This window comes from Manis pentadactyla, chromosome 4 (genome assembly GCF_030020395.1).
Source record: "Manis pentadactyla isolate mManPen7 chromosome 4, mManPen7.hap1, whole genome shotgun sequence".
Lineage (NCBI taxonomy): Eukaryota > Metazoa > Chordata > Mammalia > Pholidota > Manidae > Manis > Manis pentadactyla.
The window spans coordinates 159,287,201-159,304,291 of NC_080022.1; the positions used below are offsets into that span (position 1 = coordinate 159,287,201).

Genomic DNA, 17,091 nt, shown 5'->3' on the forward strand with positions numbered 1-17,091 from the left:
TCTGGTCCCAGGCCACAGGCAAAGCCAGTGAGGATGTATGACATCCCCTAGGCCAGGGTCCAGCGTGGGCTGGCTTGGGACCAGCAAGTGAGACCTATCTGCCGATGCAAGAATGCTCCCTCTAGGCACAAAGCACCTGGGAAAAGGGAAATCTACAATCCTGGGGATGTGACCTCAGAGGCATCAGTGGACCGCATAAACTCCTGGATCCATTTCTGAATGTCTTGGGATGTCACAGCACTTGGAACACTATAGAGGCTTGATTCACTGTCCACTGGATGGTGGATGGATGGAAGACAACTGCAGCCATTTGTCAGACACTCCTATATGTCAGGCTTTTTATATATGGCTCCTCATTTAATCTGTAGCAATCAATATTTGGGGAAGTATTCTGATATTCCCATTTTACAGATGAGGAAACTGAGGCTCAGAGAGGTTAAATAGCTTAAGAAGAAGGTAAGTGGAAAGGATCAGAATTCGAATCAAGGCTTGTTGGACTTCAAAGCTGCAAGTTCAAATAATGAATGAGCCAATACTCTTTGGCCATTAGCTTCTGCATCTATAAAATGGGACACTGTCAGGAGGGTGCTGTCCAGGCCTCTAAAGTTCTAATTAAACATGCAGGCTGACCCCTCTCTGGACACCAGGACACTGCCTTGTGAGGAGCAATGAAGACTGCTCTCAGTGACACAGGCTACCACCTCCCCAGGGCCAGGCTGTTTTCTGCCCTTCTGTTCCCCCTGACCCCCCACTGTCACCATTGCTTTCCTGCCCCCTCACAGCATACCCTCCTATCCAGAGGGAGCTGTAGAACAGAAGAGCAGCAATAGGGCAAACAGCTCATACTGCTTGTTTGCAGCCAAGATGAATGGAAGGCTGGGTGGTGGAGGTGGGAGAGACTCTGACCCCCTACCTTAAGCACACTCCATAGGGATTTCCCAGAATCAACTCACAGAAGCACATGTGTTGGGGATGGACGACAGCAAGACTAGTGAGCAGAAGCAGAGATCTGTGGGTGACCTGGGGCCTGCCTGGGGCTGAGATACAGGCAGGGCAGATGCAGATATACAGATCTTCCTCAATTTACGATGACGTTGCATCTCAATAAACCCGTCATTTTAAGTCCAAAATGCATTGAATTCATCTAACTTATTGACATCACAGCCGAGCCCAACTCAACCATGCTCAGAACACTCACGGCAGCTGACAGTTGGGCAAAAGCATCTAACACAAAGCCTATTTTACAATAAAGTGTTGAGTCTCTCATGGAATTCATTGAACACTGAACTGAGAGTGAATGGCAGAACAGCTGTCTGGTACTGAGTGGTTGTGAGGGGACCGGTGCTCACCCTGGTGGTCGTGTGACTGACTGGGAGCTGCCATGCCCAGCCTCACAAGTGAGGCTCAGACTGCATATCACTAGCCTGGGAAAAGACCCCAAGTCAGATTTCTACTGAACGCCTATTGCTTTTGAACCTTCATAAAGCTGAAAAATCCTCAGTTGAACCACCATCAGCCAGGGGACAGTGTGTGTAGTGTTTGCAGCAAAGGCTCAAGATCATCAAATGCTTCCCCTGCTGCCCTGCTGGCCTCTCTGGAGCTCCCAGCCCCACCCCTGTTGCTGTCTCTCCATCTCAAGGCTGTGGTTTCTTCTGGGTCCTGGGGTCTCTGTGTCACCACTCAACACAGACAGTGGGAGAAGAAATGGCTTTCATACTTGACTCCCTAGACATGCTGATTGGCCTGGACAGAGGGCTCTTGTGGGGCAGCAGGGAGGTGCCCTGGGGCGCCGACCTCACTGCCATCTGAGGCATCAGGTAGACGGGCCCTGGAAAGTCACTGTCCCCACTCAGGACAGCGGCGTGGCCCAGAAGGGCAAAGGCGGACTTCCCATTCTCACATCTCTGTTCCCACCACACTTCCATTGGAGTAAAATGGGCCTGCTTCCTATTTTGTACTCACAAAAAAGAACCCCACCACCCACCACTTGTCAGAGATCAGGTAATCAAAAACAAACCACAAGGTTTGCTTAAGCTGGTGTCAGCCCCTCTTTTACTGAGCTCTGACTAGGTCTGCTGAGAACTGTACAGGCATTGTCTGAAGGATGCCTCTCAAAACCCTAGGGGGCAATTGTTACTGTTATCCCATTATGCAGAGGAAGAGTCAGAGGCTCAGAGAGGTTATGTAACTTGCCTAAGGCTGTTCAGCCAGCACGTGGTTAGAAGCTGGGATTTCTGAACTCAGACAGTTTGATACCAGAGTTCTTCCTTCCTGGCCACTCTCTCCCCAAACACGGTGATTTGGAGGGCGCGGAGGAAGCAGTCCAGAGAGGAGAGTTTTGGACACAGTCCATGAAGCAGACTGTGTAAATCCCCATAAATCCCCACAGAGTCTGGCACAGTCCTCCCCCCACCCCAGGGTACCATGAAGGGGCACAGGTCACTGTGAGTTCTCCCACCCCTGGAGTTAGTTTGTTTTGGTGCTCAAGACACAAGATGTTTCCCCACTCTCCCATCAATCCCCCCAAAAATACTTAAAAAGAGCCAAGAACTTCCCCCTAAAGACTATTGAGAAGCCAGCTGGCAAGTTATGAAGATGTCATTACACAATGAACCGCTTCCATGTACTGTAATAGCTTCTCATGCTTGCTACTGTACCAGGAGATACCAAACAGCAATTTTAAACTATCTTCTCTACTGCCCCATCTCTAGGCTTCCAGAATCACATGTGTTTCTACTTTAAAACCAGTTAACATGCTATGTTCAGAGCACAAATCCAGATGGCTGGGGGCCCTCAGGAAACCCACTTGGCATTTGACAGAACTGATTTTATGACCCTGCCTCCTCAACTTCCCACCCACAAACCGTGGCGGAGGAGTCACACTGAAACGGTGCACCCTGCCCAGATCGGAGACCCTGGTCCTGCTTTATGAAGCTTTTGCAGGGACTCGGGACAGCCTGGGGAGGTGTCAACCACTGGGCCACTGCAGCCAGACTCCCCCCAGATGCCCAGCTGCCTTGGCCCTTGGGTAAACCAAGCAGAAGCAGCAAGGGCACTCCCCGAGGAGCAGAAGCGGGACAGGGTCCTTTGGGCTTCAGGCTGTCATCAGCACAGCTGGTCCCACATAGTCCCTACAGGTTCCCTCAGCCCGGGACCTGCCTGGTGGGTAGCCCTCAGGACTTCACATATTTAGCACGAGTCCACATGGCTGTGGACAGGGCCGATGCAAGCCTTGGGACGCAGGACCCAGACTGCCCTGCTATGCATGCATCATCTTCCACCAAGGGCCTCCATCTCCCAGCCACTCCTGCCCATACCCAGGGAAGCTGGTCCGGACAGGCGAGTTGGGGGAATTCACTTCGTCATCAAATAAGGAGGCGCTGGGCAAGAGAGGAGGGAAAGGGGGCTCATCCATGTTTCCCCACCATCCTTCTTATTTCCTTAGTTCTAACTTCCCAAATGCTGTCCTCACGGGGGTGTCTTTTAGCCCAAACTCTCCCTCCAAGGGCAGTGGAGCAGACAGCAACCCATTCTGCAGTTCTGCTGATGTGCATGTCTGCCCTGGATGGTAGTTCATGTTCCGTCTGCAGTGCTAATGTGGACTGGGTACGAATTCAAACTGCGTCCAAGAGCCTGTGCTCTTGAAACATGCAAGCCAAACCAAGAACCTTGGCTCAGGAACTCCACAAAGACACAGAATCCAGTAGGGTCTGCCTTTGCTCTAGGCAGGGCTGGTGGCTTAGAACTGGCAGAAGGGCTGGTTTGGGGACAGGGCAAGTGACTTAGCGTGGTGGCTATCTGTTAGGTCACCAGGAAAGTGTGCCTCCAAAAGCAGACAGTGATGAGGCAGCTCCAGCCAGCAAGGGCTTGGTCCCACCACCACACAGCAGCCTGGGTCTCACGAGATGTCGGGGGGCTCCCAGAACTCCAAATCTTTGGCAAGGCACCAACACTGGCCACCCACGTACTCCAGGACATAGGGCCCCAACTGCAGAGCCCAAAGGGGCAAACGACCATCTCTGCTGTTTGTTGGAAAGACTATTTATAGCTTCGGATGGTTAACTGCCATTTTTAAAAGGCTGTTCTGAGGCCATTTTTAGAGCGCCTGTCTTTCCTCGGATGGCTGCGTGGTGACTAGAAATGGCAGTGCTGAATAGGTGTAATTATAGAGGCGCCTACGAGGCCCAGACCGTAACTGTGAGGAGTTTCTCTTTGTAATCTAAGTATGTCCTTTTCCCAGAGCCTTTATTTAAATATTTCGTCAGCTCCCCACTCCAGCAGCAGGCAGGCTCCATCCCCGAGCACCGGCGGGACATGGGATGGGGTTGTGAGAAATGCCACTCCTCTCTGCTCATTCTTCTTAGCAAAATAAGTCTGAAAACCAAAGGTGGGAGGGGGTTGTCAGCTGCAGCCCTGGGGCAGTGCAGCACTTTCTGGAAAGTCAGCAATCCTCTGACATAGCTTCCTTGGTTACGGACCTGAACATTGAGAATAGTCAGCGTCCAGGAAAACAGCTGTTTTACCCCCATTAACTCTGACCAAAATTGGAGATGTTTCTCCCATCAGTGGCATTTTGGAATCGGGGACTCTGTACTCCCAAGAGACATTCTGGGTGTGTCCCACTGCCCATCCCAAAAGGAGAGTGGCTGCAGACTAATTTCTGCAGCCTGGCCCCGTGGTGGGTGGGGGCACAGGGAACACCCTGCCCAGGGCTGCGGGGGCGCAGCCAACACTCCACTGAGTCTGGCCTTGGCCCCACGCCCTCCTGGGCAGGGTTCTCCTTTGGTAAACCAGACCTCACAGAGTCTCTAGGGACAGAAAGTGGCTTAAAGTGAGCTGGGTGGTGCTGGCATTACGGAGTTCATTTCAAACACATTATGCGTTAGAGTCAGGAAAGGGAGGGAAAGGGGTTAGCCTGAGGGCAGAGCCTTAAGCCACCATTTGTGACTGGGGAAACGCCTCCCAATCCTGCAAGCTCCCTGCTTTGTCAGACACACTCTGGTCTCCTTCAGTCTGGAAAGAGGTGGTGGGACTCAGTGCATAGTCAGTAGGGGAGAATACATTGGGCAGTGTGTCTCAGTCTCCGGAGGAGCTTCCTACAGAGAGTGCTCTGGCCCTACATCAGCCCAGCCCACCCCAGAGGCCAGCCTCGCCCCCAGCAGAGGAAGTCCCTGACCGGCAGGGTCCAGCGGCATCCCCCTCAACCCAGTAGGATGTTAAGTGAGGTGATACTCTGTTGTGCCACCTGCCATTCCTTTGGCTTACCTCTCACTTTGTTCACTCTTCAGGCAGGGATGACGGACGCCATTTATTTATTGGCACCCTCACTATCCCAACCATGGGGTCCATACTCCACCCAATGAACCATCTTGGACAAGTCTCTCCACCATTTCAAGCCTTAGTCTCTCCATCTGTGACATAGGGAAATCACACATACCATATACCCTCTCTAGAAGGTGGCCGTGACAATGTACATTACTGAACACCAACTAAGGGCTAGATGTTGTACTTCTGTTAGTTTGGGGTTGCAAATGTAGATGCTAATTTAATTTCTCTTTCCTATTATAGTACTGTTGGGAACATCTCAAGCTACTAAAACAGAGCAGATGAAAGTACTTTGTAGATGATAAAACACCTTCAAGATAGGAGCTAAAGAAACAAAAATGAAGCTCAAAAGATAAGGGCATGAACCACTCACAGTGACATACACCTTCACAGAGCTTTTCTCCTAGTAGTGAGCAAATCAATCCACTTGGGAGATCAATAACCTTTGCCTCCCAGAGGGCCATGTGGGCTCTGAGCCCAGGGACCAGGACGCTGCGCTGTCACAGGACGCCCTGACCTCCTTCTTGATATTCCAGAGACTGATGTGTTGGGACAGACATGTTCTGCTTCATAGCCCTTGTCTGTCCACCTCAAGGAAGATGTATTCTTGCATTTCTAACCGATGTCTCAGGGAAATAATTAGATGTCACTACTCCAACATTACATTACAACTTGCCTGCGGATCCTGGAGGAACGGGAAATGAGTTACGGTGAGCAAACCAAGCTAAATACAGTTGGTAATTGAAAAAGTGGCCAAGAAAATCAGGAGGGGAAAAGCAGGCAACTCAGACCTAAATGGATTATCAATCATTTCCTTTTAAGGCAAACTCCACTGCAACTTAATCAATTGCTATTGCTTCCCAAATTCAATAAGAAAACTGATACTGTGGGGAAGAAGGAGAAAAACACGTTAAATGTTTACCATCACGTTCTTGATGGATGCTGGACAACATCCCACATTCAGTTCCAATCCAGTTCCAAGTTTATCAGCATCAAAGAAATTTACAAGCAACAAAATTCAGATAACATGTTACCATTATGAACAAGGGGGTAAAGTGTCTAAGGCATGGTCTCTAGGCACCACTGGGTCATGGAATTTAAAAGTCACAACATGAAGTGGTTCTGAGCTGGACAGCCTGCCCTGGCTGCTGAGAACCCAGGACTCCAGGTAGGACTGAAGGAAGATAGTTGTGCGACCTTGGGACCTCCAAGGTCCTAAATCACTTCACCTCCAAGGACTGTGAAATCTGTTGCCACAGCATCCTGGTGAAGATAAATACTCCCACTCCTGTAGTTAATAAACATGTACCAAGTACGTATTACGTCCTGGGTACTGGGGACACCAAGAGGAAAAAACCTGGTCTTCTACTCATAGGTCCTCATAGTTATGGGGTGGGGGAGGGTAGGAACAGGAGCCCATCTAGACAGGGGTTCGGTCCAGGCTGAGTCCTGGAGGCCCTCAGGAGTTTGTCAAAGGAAAGGTGGGTGGGGGTTAATATGTACAAAAGCTGACAGAGACCCTGGTGGTCAAGGAACTGCAGGGGCACAGGAGATAGTAAGCAGCTAGTCCAGGCTGACAGGGAATGGAGAGGCGGGCAAGGCTCTGGCAAGCAGTGCCTTGAAGGCCATGCTAAGACACTTGGCTGGGAAGCCACCAAACTTGGCATGATGAGAACAGAATGGAAAGATCCTCTGAATGGGTCAGAGAGGGGTGCCTGGAGGCAGGAGTCCCCTAAGAGCTGCCACAGGTGCCGGGTGCCCAAGCAGGCATGACGGTGGCTGCAGGGATGGTACAGAGGTTGGTTGGTCAGCTGTGTGGGAGGCGGGGTCCGGGACAAAGCTGCAGGTTTGGCTGGAGCAGCTGGGAACTGTTAACTGGGAGGGGGCTGTGCAGCCTGGGCATCTCAGGCCAGCACCCCCACTCCTCACGCTGCCCTACTTCTCCCCCACAGTCCCCAGAACTTTAAAGACACACAAGAAGAAGAAGCTTCTCCAAGGGGTTCAGTACAGTGCCCAGATACCACGGAGGGAAGGAGCATGTGAGCAAGTCCTAGGCTTCCTGGGAAGTCTCAGCACATCTGGGCAGAAGACCCCAGCAGGAAGTAGAAGCTGCTCATGGCTCAGGGATGAAAATTACAGCAGCAGGCAGGGATGGTTTTGAGCAGGACCATAAAGATAGAGCCCAGGGGCTGAAAGCCTAGGCTTTACAACCACTCTGGGTTCAAATCCCAGTTCTGTTCCTGCTGGCTGCATCCCGATGGGCCAGTTCCTTAGTCCCTCTATTTCTTCATCTGAAAAATAGGCACCATAACAGCTGTGCCCACAGGTCAGCAGGAAGGAGCAGTGAGATAAGCAAGGAAAAGTGCTCAGCCCAGTGCCCAGGCAAAGGGTGCACTTTTGATAAGAGTTAGCTATCATCAGTCATGGGTGCTAATAACAGTAATGTTTTCAGATTAAAGGCAAGTGTAGAACATTCCCTCCTACCTCTCAACACCAAAGAGGCAGGAAACATAGCTTTCCACACCCCCCAGGCAACAGAACACACACAGAGACTTCCTTGAGCAAGGGGCAAGGGGCAGGTTTCTCAGGACGCTGGCCCCAGCCTCACCAGAGCAACTGGCAGCAGATGGTGGTGGCTCTTAGCAGTGGTGCTGTTCCGGGTAGTCAATGGAGGGTGACTTTGCAAGCAACAGGGCACTCCAGGAATGCTCTGTAAAACTATAAATTTACTTTGAGAGCACCAAGTCTAATTACCTCGCCAAGACTCTCTGCATTTTTAAGAACCGTTTTTTTTTCCTCCTTAAACTCTTGATCATAAGGACTCTTGTTAGCAATACTCGGCAGTGTTCTTGTTTGGCCTGTTGCCGTGGCGACAAAGCAGTGTTTACCAGCCTTTCCAAGCTGGTACATCTTTATTAGCACCCAGATCCCAGGAGGAGCAGGAAGCAGTGCAGAGGTTTAAAGAGCATTAATCCCCTTAAGCTTTGCAAACCTCTCTGGTTAGGGAGTCCATGAAGGTGGGAAATTGAGGTCTCTGCCATTTTCAGGGCCTTACTAGAATCGTTAAGCCTCCATGAAGCACCAGACCTAAAAAACTTATCTCCCTGGAGCTTCACTTTATATTTCTTCTTCTCTTGAAAAAGACAAACTTATGGACTGTCTGTGCTTCACAAGAAAAGTTTGCTCCCCATCCATCAGAGTAGGGTCGCTGGCTTTCCTTGCAGCCTCTCTGACCGTGCTGCTCTCTCATGATAAACAGACTTTCAAATGCTGTTATCTCTTGGCCAGGAGGACAGTCAGCCACAAAGGTCCACCGGCCGCACTGCCCATGCATCTCTGTGAGAGAACCAACAGCTATTTCTGAGCCGAGATAGATTTTCAGTGTATTTCAAAAATCCAACCTCAGGAAGCGGCTCAAGCAAGCACCCCATCTCTCAGCCTCTCTAGGAAGGTTTTTCAAAGTCAGCACCAGACAGAAGTGGAAGAAGAAGAAGAAAGGGTTTCTTTACATCATTTAAAAGCAGTTCAATGTCCCAATCCCCCTTTTACCTATGAATGTCTCTCCTATTTCATCCCAGCCTTAAAGAAAAAAAAAAAAATCAAACCCCAGCTAGGGTTTCAGGAAGACCTGTGGCTGAATTTTGAAAAACTGCACAAGTGAAAGATGATACCAACATTCATTCTGGCTCCCCAAACAGCTTTCAAATGGGTAAATTTGAGCTGGCCCAGCCTGGCATCCTCCACGGTATCTGGTTCAATTAGGGCTGCTCAACTGAAACACGGGAGCCATTAAGAGCCTGGCCCTGGGGGAAGCATGATGCTGGGGGACAGACAAAAAGGCCACCTTTCCAACCTGGCAATTTTTGATCCCACTTCTCAATCTATCAGGTATCTCCCATTATTCCCAGGAGTGCTCAAAATTCTTGAAACAAGAAGTTAAGTCATTCAGATCCTTTTTCTTTCTTTTGGTAAGATAAAAAGACCATTCAAAGACCATTATAAGCCTCTCAAAAAACTCCCAGCCCAGGTGCCCAGGCCTGGGGACAGCGTGGTTACCCAGATCTCCAAATTCCAGGCGACCCAGCAGTCATGTGATTACTGACTTATTTATCCTTGATGTCCCCCCATGTTTTCTAAAAGTACTTGAGTTGCCTTTGCACGCACAACACTAGACAATGAAAACACAAATCAAAGCTGTAAGAGGTGTGCTATCATAGCAGAGAACATGATCAGCCACGTCAGGCTCAGAGTAGACGGGCTGAGGCGCAGGATTGCGGGATGTGAAGGCCTGTCACTGCTCCGGTTATGCAAAAACCAGAAACACCAAGTTTCTCCAGGAACCTGAGGAAACACACGAGACTGTCTCTAACCTGAGAGTGGTCACTGGGCAACAGGGCTTAAAGCAGACACAGGGTCAGGGAGCCTATCAGCCAAGACCTCCAGAGTTGCAGGCAGGCTCAGAATGGGCGGCACCTGGTGCCTGGCCTGACACCTGCAGGCCCCTAGGGTAGAGAGCTCCGAGGCAGATCACCCAGGGTCTGGAGGCAGCAGGGCGGTGAGTAAGGCAGCCAGGAGGGGTGGGTGCTGGCTGGCCTCTGCACTCAGAAACACGAAGCAGGCAGAAAGTTAAGCTCGGTATCCTAGGACCCCTTCAGAAAGAGTCAAGAACAACAAACCAGTGAACATGACTGAACTTTAAATAGCAGAAACTCCCCCATGGGTTATACCGGTTACTCCAAGGGCATCAGCTGTAAATCCAAAACGAGGGTCTGAGGGTCCAGTGAGGAGGTACGGGAACAGTGCCCCAGTATGTACCCAGTTCTGGGGCAGCATGGGGAGAGGGCTGATGAGGGTCACATGGCCTGGGGCCAGGGTGCATCCAAAGCACAGCACTTGGGAGTAGAGGAGGAAGTGGGAGCAAGCAGAAGGGTCTAAGGCTGGTTGGCCTTGTGGGGGTGTTTCAGCCAAATGGTGAGGGGTGGGCAGGGCACAACTGCCTGAGCTGCTCTTTTTACATGAGAGGTTGGTATATAAAACCAAGTCCCAGCCAACCCTTGCCCCGAGCAGTGGACACCACTGATACGAGCTTGGATGTCTGTGGTCCCTTTAAATCCTTTGCTTTCAGAGCCTAGTGAGAAGCCTCTCAAGCAAAGGGCCAACTGGGAAATGTCTTGTTATTAACCTCAACACCTGCACTTGAAAGCTCAGATTTCAGCAGCAAGGGAGAAGGGAGATGGGGTATGGCAGTGGGGGAGGGTCTGGTTGGAGAATGCGCTTGTATGTACACATGTGACCCACGGGTGCATCTGGGGATCGACAGGCTTAAGCGGCAACCAGTTTGCTTCACGCACCTGATTTCTACCCTTGGCTGAACACCAATTTCCAATCCAATTGCCACCTCATCCCAGACTGCAGCCAATATGCCTTCTCCACCCACCTGGATCTGCTGCTCTTCACGCGGGCCCCCCGCCCATCCACAGGAAGCATGAGGCTCACGCCAGGTTAAGAGTCTGGCCAATTGGATTCTCCAGGCGAGCTGATGAGGGCCCGTGTCTCAATGGGCAAATTAGCGGAGGAATTCAGGATGCAGCTGGGACAGGAAAGGGAAACCCTTGTATACTCAGAACCAGCCTCAAAGGAGGCTTTATTTAGTTTGGAGATAGTATTGCTCCCTTTGCCCCCCTATCCATTTACCTACAGGCAAAAGAGGACTTTATTCCATTTCAGTCCATGGCTTGCATAGTGCTCTACAGAAGTGAGCCATTATGTGAGTTGTAAGCACTCAGAATAAACCAACAAGAAAAAAAAAATCACCAGAGGAAGGTCATTCATGTGACTAATACCCATTCTTTCTCTTCAATCAGTAAAAACAAATTTTATCTTCCAAGAGTATCCCCTTTCCCCATCAATTCCCACTCTTGGTTTAACAGAAAAATAGCTCCCGAAAAATCCTGTGAGGTGAGGCCAGGGCTGGAAGACATCTACAGTGTGGGTTTCATCAGGCAAGAGACAGAGGTACACATGTGTACGTGTGTAGCTCTTGGATGCACAAGATTTCCTAATCCCACTAAGTCTTCCTAAGAAAACAAAGAAGTCCCAAATCCATTCTCTTCCCCAGCTGAAAGTTTCCAACATTTTTCCAGCCAGGTTTCAAATGTATCAGACAAAAAAATGAAAAGCGGAGAAGGGAATTAGGAAGAAAGGACAGAATGAATTTGGATTTCGGCCTTCCAATTCTGTCCCCCAAATTTCATTTGGAAGAGAAATGTAAGAAGAAAGAGGCAAAAAAAAAAAAAGAAAAAGAGACATAGTGTTCTTTCTCTCTGCCCCCAAAAAAACCAAACCTTGCTATTTTAAACAATGAAAAAGCACAGTGTGTGCAGAACAGCTTGCATACAGCTGAAGCCGGCATTATTTACCTCAGGTTTCCTATACTAACTCAACTTTTACTTCTTAAGCACTTTTGCAACAAATGGGAAGAAGAAAGAGTAAAAGGCCCAGACAGGCCCATATCAAAGAGGTCTGTTCTGGATCCTGAAGGTTCCCCTGGGCGCTCTCCCACCCAGGCGGACTCCAGCTACTGCCTCCAGCTGACAGCCAAACTCACCAAACCCAGCTCTAGGGACAGTCTGCAAACTCCTCCCCATCACCGATCGCACTTACAAGAGGCATTTGTCTGCAGCATTTGTTCTCAATCCTGTTGAGATTCCTCCTAATTGGCTCAGAAAAGGCTGTGTGTGCGGACAACCTGGGCTGTGGGTGGACAGAGGGGAGGAGGCAGGCCGGCTTCCCCCTCCCTCAGGGTGACCATGCCCTGAAGCTGCTCCTATTCTGGCTGTCAGCCAGCCTCCACACACTTTGATGCCAATCCCAGGTCTCAACCGACCCACAAAAGGACAGTCTCCAAGCCCCCCTTTCACATTCTCCATGCAGCAGCACCTTGAACGTAGTTAAAACATCCTTGCTAAGTGCCGATGACTTGCTCCTGAACACAAATGCAAGAGGGTCAAGGAGCTACCGTCAAAGAGGTTTCCGAGGTTTAAATCCCATTCTCCACTTCACATCAGCTGTGTGACCGTGGTTAAGGTAGTTAACCTCTCTGAGTATCAATCACCCATCAAGTAAATGGAGTGGCTTAATGGTAAATAATGTGAGAATTACAGGAAGATGCCCCAGTAGTGCCTAGTAATGACTATTAGCATCATTCATTTACTCAGCTGAAAAATAATATTCACCTAGCCCTTACTTCTTAATGGTGTATGGCTTTACAGTTGAGGATAAAGGTGAAGGTGAGGAGGGCGAAGAGCTATCACAACAGAAGAGCCATGGTCGTAAAGAGAATCGGTAATGAAGGGAAATTAGGATTTCTCCACATACTGAACCTAGACCTCTTTCACTGGGTGGGTGCTCACACTGGGCACTGCAACTAAACCCATTTGTTGCAAAAAGGGAGGTAAGCTTGTTTCCCCAGAGCACAGAAACCTTCAGGGTAGAGACCCGGCTAACATAACTGGCCAAGTTTTAGACGGCACCATGCCCAATAGGAACTTAGTACATGGTTTTTAACAATGGTCTTTGGAAAGGTCAAACGCTTGGGGTCTATGTGTGGGCAGGCAATGTCCAGGGCTGGGGAGAAGAAAGACGGTATGTTCCAAAGACCATTTTGGTGCCAGGTGATTTTTTTTTTTTTTTTAAGGAATGAGAAGAGACAAACCCAGAATCTGCTAAATGCCTACATGAAGCTCATTAAAAGCACTTCCTCCCCGCAGGGTTACCCTGAATGCTCCCTCAGGTAAAGCGAATGGTCACTGACCCAGGAAGCTCTAGGCCTTTGCTTGGCATAGAAGTGGAGTTTGAGAACAATTATTCTTGCTCCCCAGCCCCCACAAACTCCTAGCCCCCACCCCAAACTTATTTGGCCCTAGTGTTTACAGCACACCACACCACAAATCTTTATTTCTTGTCACCCACTGGCCCGAGCTGTTCCCACTCCCCGTTTCTCCCAGACAAGTTAATAAGACGGAAGACTCCTTAGAGGCCTGGAGCTGGAGAGCATTATCACTTGGAAGCCCAGGCAGAAATCCTGACACTTCGGAAATGACTTCAAGCCTATTAATTACCCTTTCTTCTTTGGCAGATCTTTTGAAAGAAAGCTTGACAAATTGGAAGGAAGGCCAGTATTGCCTCTCCGCCCCAATTAAGCCCCCACTCCCACCCCAGCAACATAAATCTGATTTCTGCTTTTTTTTAACCAATGAATTTGTCAAAGCAGCACTCACCCCAGGGCACCCCACCTATGATGTGCATGGTTAGGGAACACAGAGGGTGAGCCCCTCCTTATGGGCTAAGTTTTGAGATCTAAGAGATCCCAAAAGCTGGAAGAAACAGGGAGTGGTCGGGGCTTAGGACCCAGGGTCTGTCTGCCTAGGACATTCGCAGGGAATCTGGACCCTTGACACACATTCAGGGTAGAATGACCCAGGGGTGCCAGAGAGCGTCCACGGGCTCTCCTGTCCTAGGGGGCAGATGCAATGCTTTGATTCCCGAAGGTAGCATTTTCCCTGAAATCCTCTAGATGAATTGCCAGCAGAGAAGCACAGGGGACTTTTAATGCTAGAAAAACCAGCACACTGAGAAGTCAATCACTCCATCTTCCAGGTTCCTCGTCACTGACAACATCTATTCAGGGCTTCCCTGAAACAATCCCTTCCTTAGGCTTATGCAAAAAATGACTGCATGGGTTATTTTAATTCTCCAGAGACCTCTTCTTCAGTGCACTTTTTGTATATCCACCTATTCAAATCACCAAATGGATTCCAAAGGGAATGTCGAACAGAACTGATCTTCTTCCATCAAAGTAGTCCCTGTATTATTAACTAGAACCACCATCCCCTTAGCTGCTCACCCCGAAAACCTACAGTCAGCCCTAATCCCCATCCCTCCACCAAAGCAAATGCAACTTATCAGAACATCTGAGTCTCATCTGCCTGTCCTCTGACATGAACTCCAACTGGCCTTCCTGCTTCCAGAAGTGCAGCCCTGCCATCTTTTCTCAATTCAGCAGCTAGTGGGATCTCTCCAGAGCACAAATCATATGCTTCCGCCCTTATCTCCTTCCAATGAACCCCATTCACCTTGCCCTGGCTTGCAAAACATTTGTGATCCAGCCTTTACTTCTCTCATTGCCTGTGCTTTCCCTCTCAGTCAACAGCCTTCTACCTGTCCTGCACACACACCACACCCATTCCACCTCAGGGCCTTTGCATTTGCTGTTGTCTTCTCCTAGGAATGCCTCTCCCCGAGTTCTTTGCCTCCCAGTTCAAATGCTTACTCCTCAGGGAGGCCACTGTCACCTACTTACCTAACAGGCCCTAGGCCCCTTCTTCAGAGCACTTAGCAGTACCTGAAATCACATGATCTGTGTTCCTTCTCCCCAAAGATGATCAGCTCAGGAGGGCTAGGCTTTGGCCAGCCTTGTTCTCTGCAGAACTGCTTCAACTAGAACACAGAGGATGCCCAGCACAGAGTGGTCATGGGGCTAGAGCACGAAAGGCAAGAGCCTGGAGCACAGGATGTGTCTCTGTTAGTAGAGTGGGGGTCGCTCTGCCCCTGGCCAACTGGGAAAACCCACAGCAAACACGTGGCTGCCCACATGCAACCCAGTCCTGACTCTGGAAATACCAGTGACTTCAAGCTGGAATGTACCCACTGCCTCACCATCCCCGGCAGGCTGGGAGGGGCCTCCAGCACTCTTGACTATGCACCTTCCACATAGCCTGCCAAGGGCATTCTGGACTTGACGCTTGGCCTGAGTTTGATAAAGGCAAGGCCACCCACCAGGGCCCTCTTTTTCTGGGGCATTTCCACCATATCTCATTTTAAACTCAAAATCATTAAGCCATTACCCAGGAAATCACCATTAAATCATTTGCTCATTTTTATTAGTGTCGCTGTAATTAAAGAGAATCATATTTCTGAAATCTTAAGCCGCACTTACCAAAACCCACCCTCCAACCAATCAATTAGTATTACAATAACCATGTTCCCTGGCTGCTGTCGCTATTAGCATTTTGATTGAATGTCTGTTGAAAAGTGACTGGTAACAGAAGATTGTGTTCGGAAAGTAATGTTTCTTTATTTGTTACCACCGAACCTTGTCTGGTTGTCTCCAGTCTCAACTCAAAAGAGACAAGACAGTTTCCAAAAGCAGTCATTTTGGTGGCAGATTATATTTTCATGAGGTGTGTGATAAACTGGGCACAATGACTCCAGCATCACAGCTACACACAGGGGCCTCCCGCTGGTTGTGGCCTCCACACTGGCAGCTGCATCCCGGCTAGCAGAGCCCTCACCTGCCCTCACGGCCACTATGTGTGCCTGCTGCTTCACCCTCCGCCGCCCCAATAATCTAGGACAACAAGCACCAGGTCTTCACACATGGTCCTTCAGCAAGTGCGGACATAATAATGCCTGTGCCACATAAGCCAGTGGCCACTGTGATTCCTACAGAAGATCAGCATCATTAGGAACCCCCTTCTCTGCCAGGCACTTGGGAAACCTGTTATTTTAACATAATAAGTTCTCCAGTCGTCATCATAATAATAAAAGCTCCAGTCAGTGAAGAGATGGGTTAACAAGCTCCTTTATGGGGAGAGAATGGCTGTCTTCTCCACGTCACAGGAATTAAAGACAAGAGTTCATTAAATTGCTGTATTAGAATTTAAACGGCCTGCTAGTTCAGACAGCTCTATTTACTGAGGCCCCCCCATCACCGATGCCTTTTCCAGCTAAAGGGAGATCTCCAGAAATAAAAAGCAGCCAAACAAGTTTCCCTTTGCACTCTTTCTCCAGGCAAGTCAGCCACTAGAGGGGACTCTGCGTTGACCTGTCTCACGCGGAGTAGGCCAGGGGTGCAGCAGCTGGGATGTCCGGAGTGAGGAAGGCCCTATGTTCCAGGATATAAATATGGAGGCAGCGAAATGCCATCTATCCACCCATCTGTCCATAAGCTTCAGTCTACAGCAAAGGATATGCATGAGTTTCATCTTCACTATACATTACCTTTCCCACTACAAGCCCCCTGCTGTTGTATTCACGGACTCCCCACTCACAGTTAACCATGCAACAGTGAGGGGCATCGGCAAGGTGATATTAACGTTGCATTTCAAAAAAAAAAAAAAAAGAGCTTCCAGAATTCAGGAGGAAAAGAAAAGTACTACAGAGTTCCTTTAAAAATCTTCCTTTCTCTAAACTCAGTCTCCTCCCCACCGCCACCCCACAAACTCTTGTTTCTTCTCTGGCTGCCAGACAAGATTTTATATGTGTCAGGTAGCGATTTCATTTTTAAAATGGTCTTATCAAAGATTTAAGGTGAAAGATAAGAACAGCACAGTAAATCATCATAAAGGAGTGCAGTGTGAGGCATAGTATTTTACAATTTGAAACAGTTAACAAAACGAAAAGGCAAGGACAGGGAAACAAAGTTTAAGTAGTCTCAAAGGGGGAGGGTAGAGGCCAAATTAAACAGAAAGATCATCCTTCCCGATTTCCAAGCTCCCTTTGGAAATGGCCTCAGCATATTTGCTAAGAATGGCACGAACAGTCTGATTTTCTTTTTAAAACCGGGTGTTTTGAGAAGACATATACATTGTCAGACCATTACACACACTTAACTAGGGGCTTTCACTGGAGTCATCTGACCTGCCAGCATGTGTTGCTAATATCACTGCTTTATTATTTATCAAATCAATTTCTTCATGGAATGAC

At 49.2% G+C, this 17,091-nt stretch overlaps 1 protein-coding gene and 1 long non-coding RNA gene across 13 annotated transcripts in view; both read right to left on the bottom strand.

Annotated features, from left to right (window-relative positions):
* MSI2 (musashi RNA binding protein 2) overlaps nt 1-17,091 on the bottom strand; it is a 376,280-nt gene that overhangs the window by 109,163 nt on the left and 250,026 nt on the right. The gene's annotated exons all lie outside the window — the stretch shown is intronic.
* Nucleotides 4,229-16,406, bottom strand: LOC130683557 (uncharacterized). The gene is made up of 2 exons (XR_008997337.1): nt 14,729-16,406; nt 4,229-4,478 (listed from the first exon to the last, which is right to left on the bottom strand). It is a non-coding gene; the product is annotated as an uncharacterized LOC130683557 (long non-coding RNA).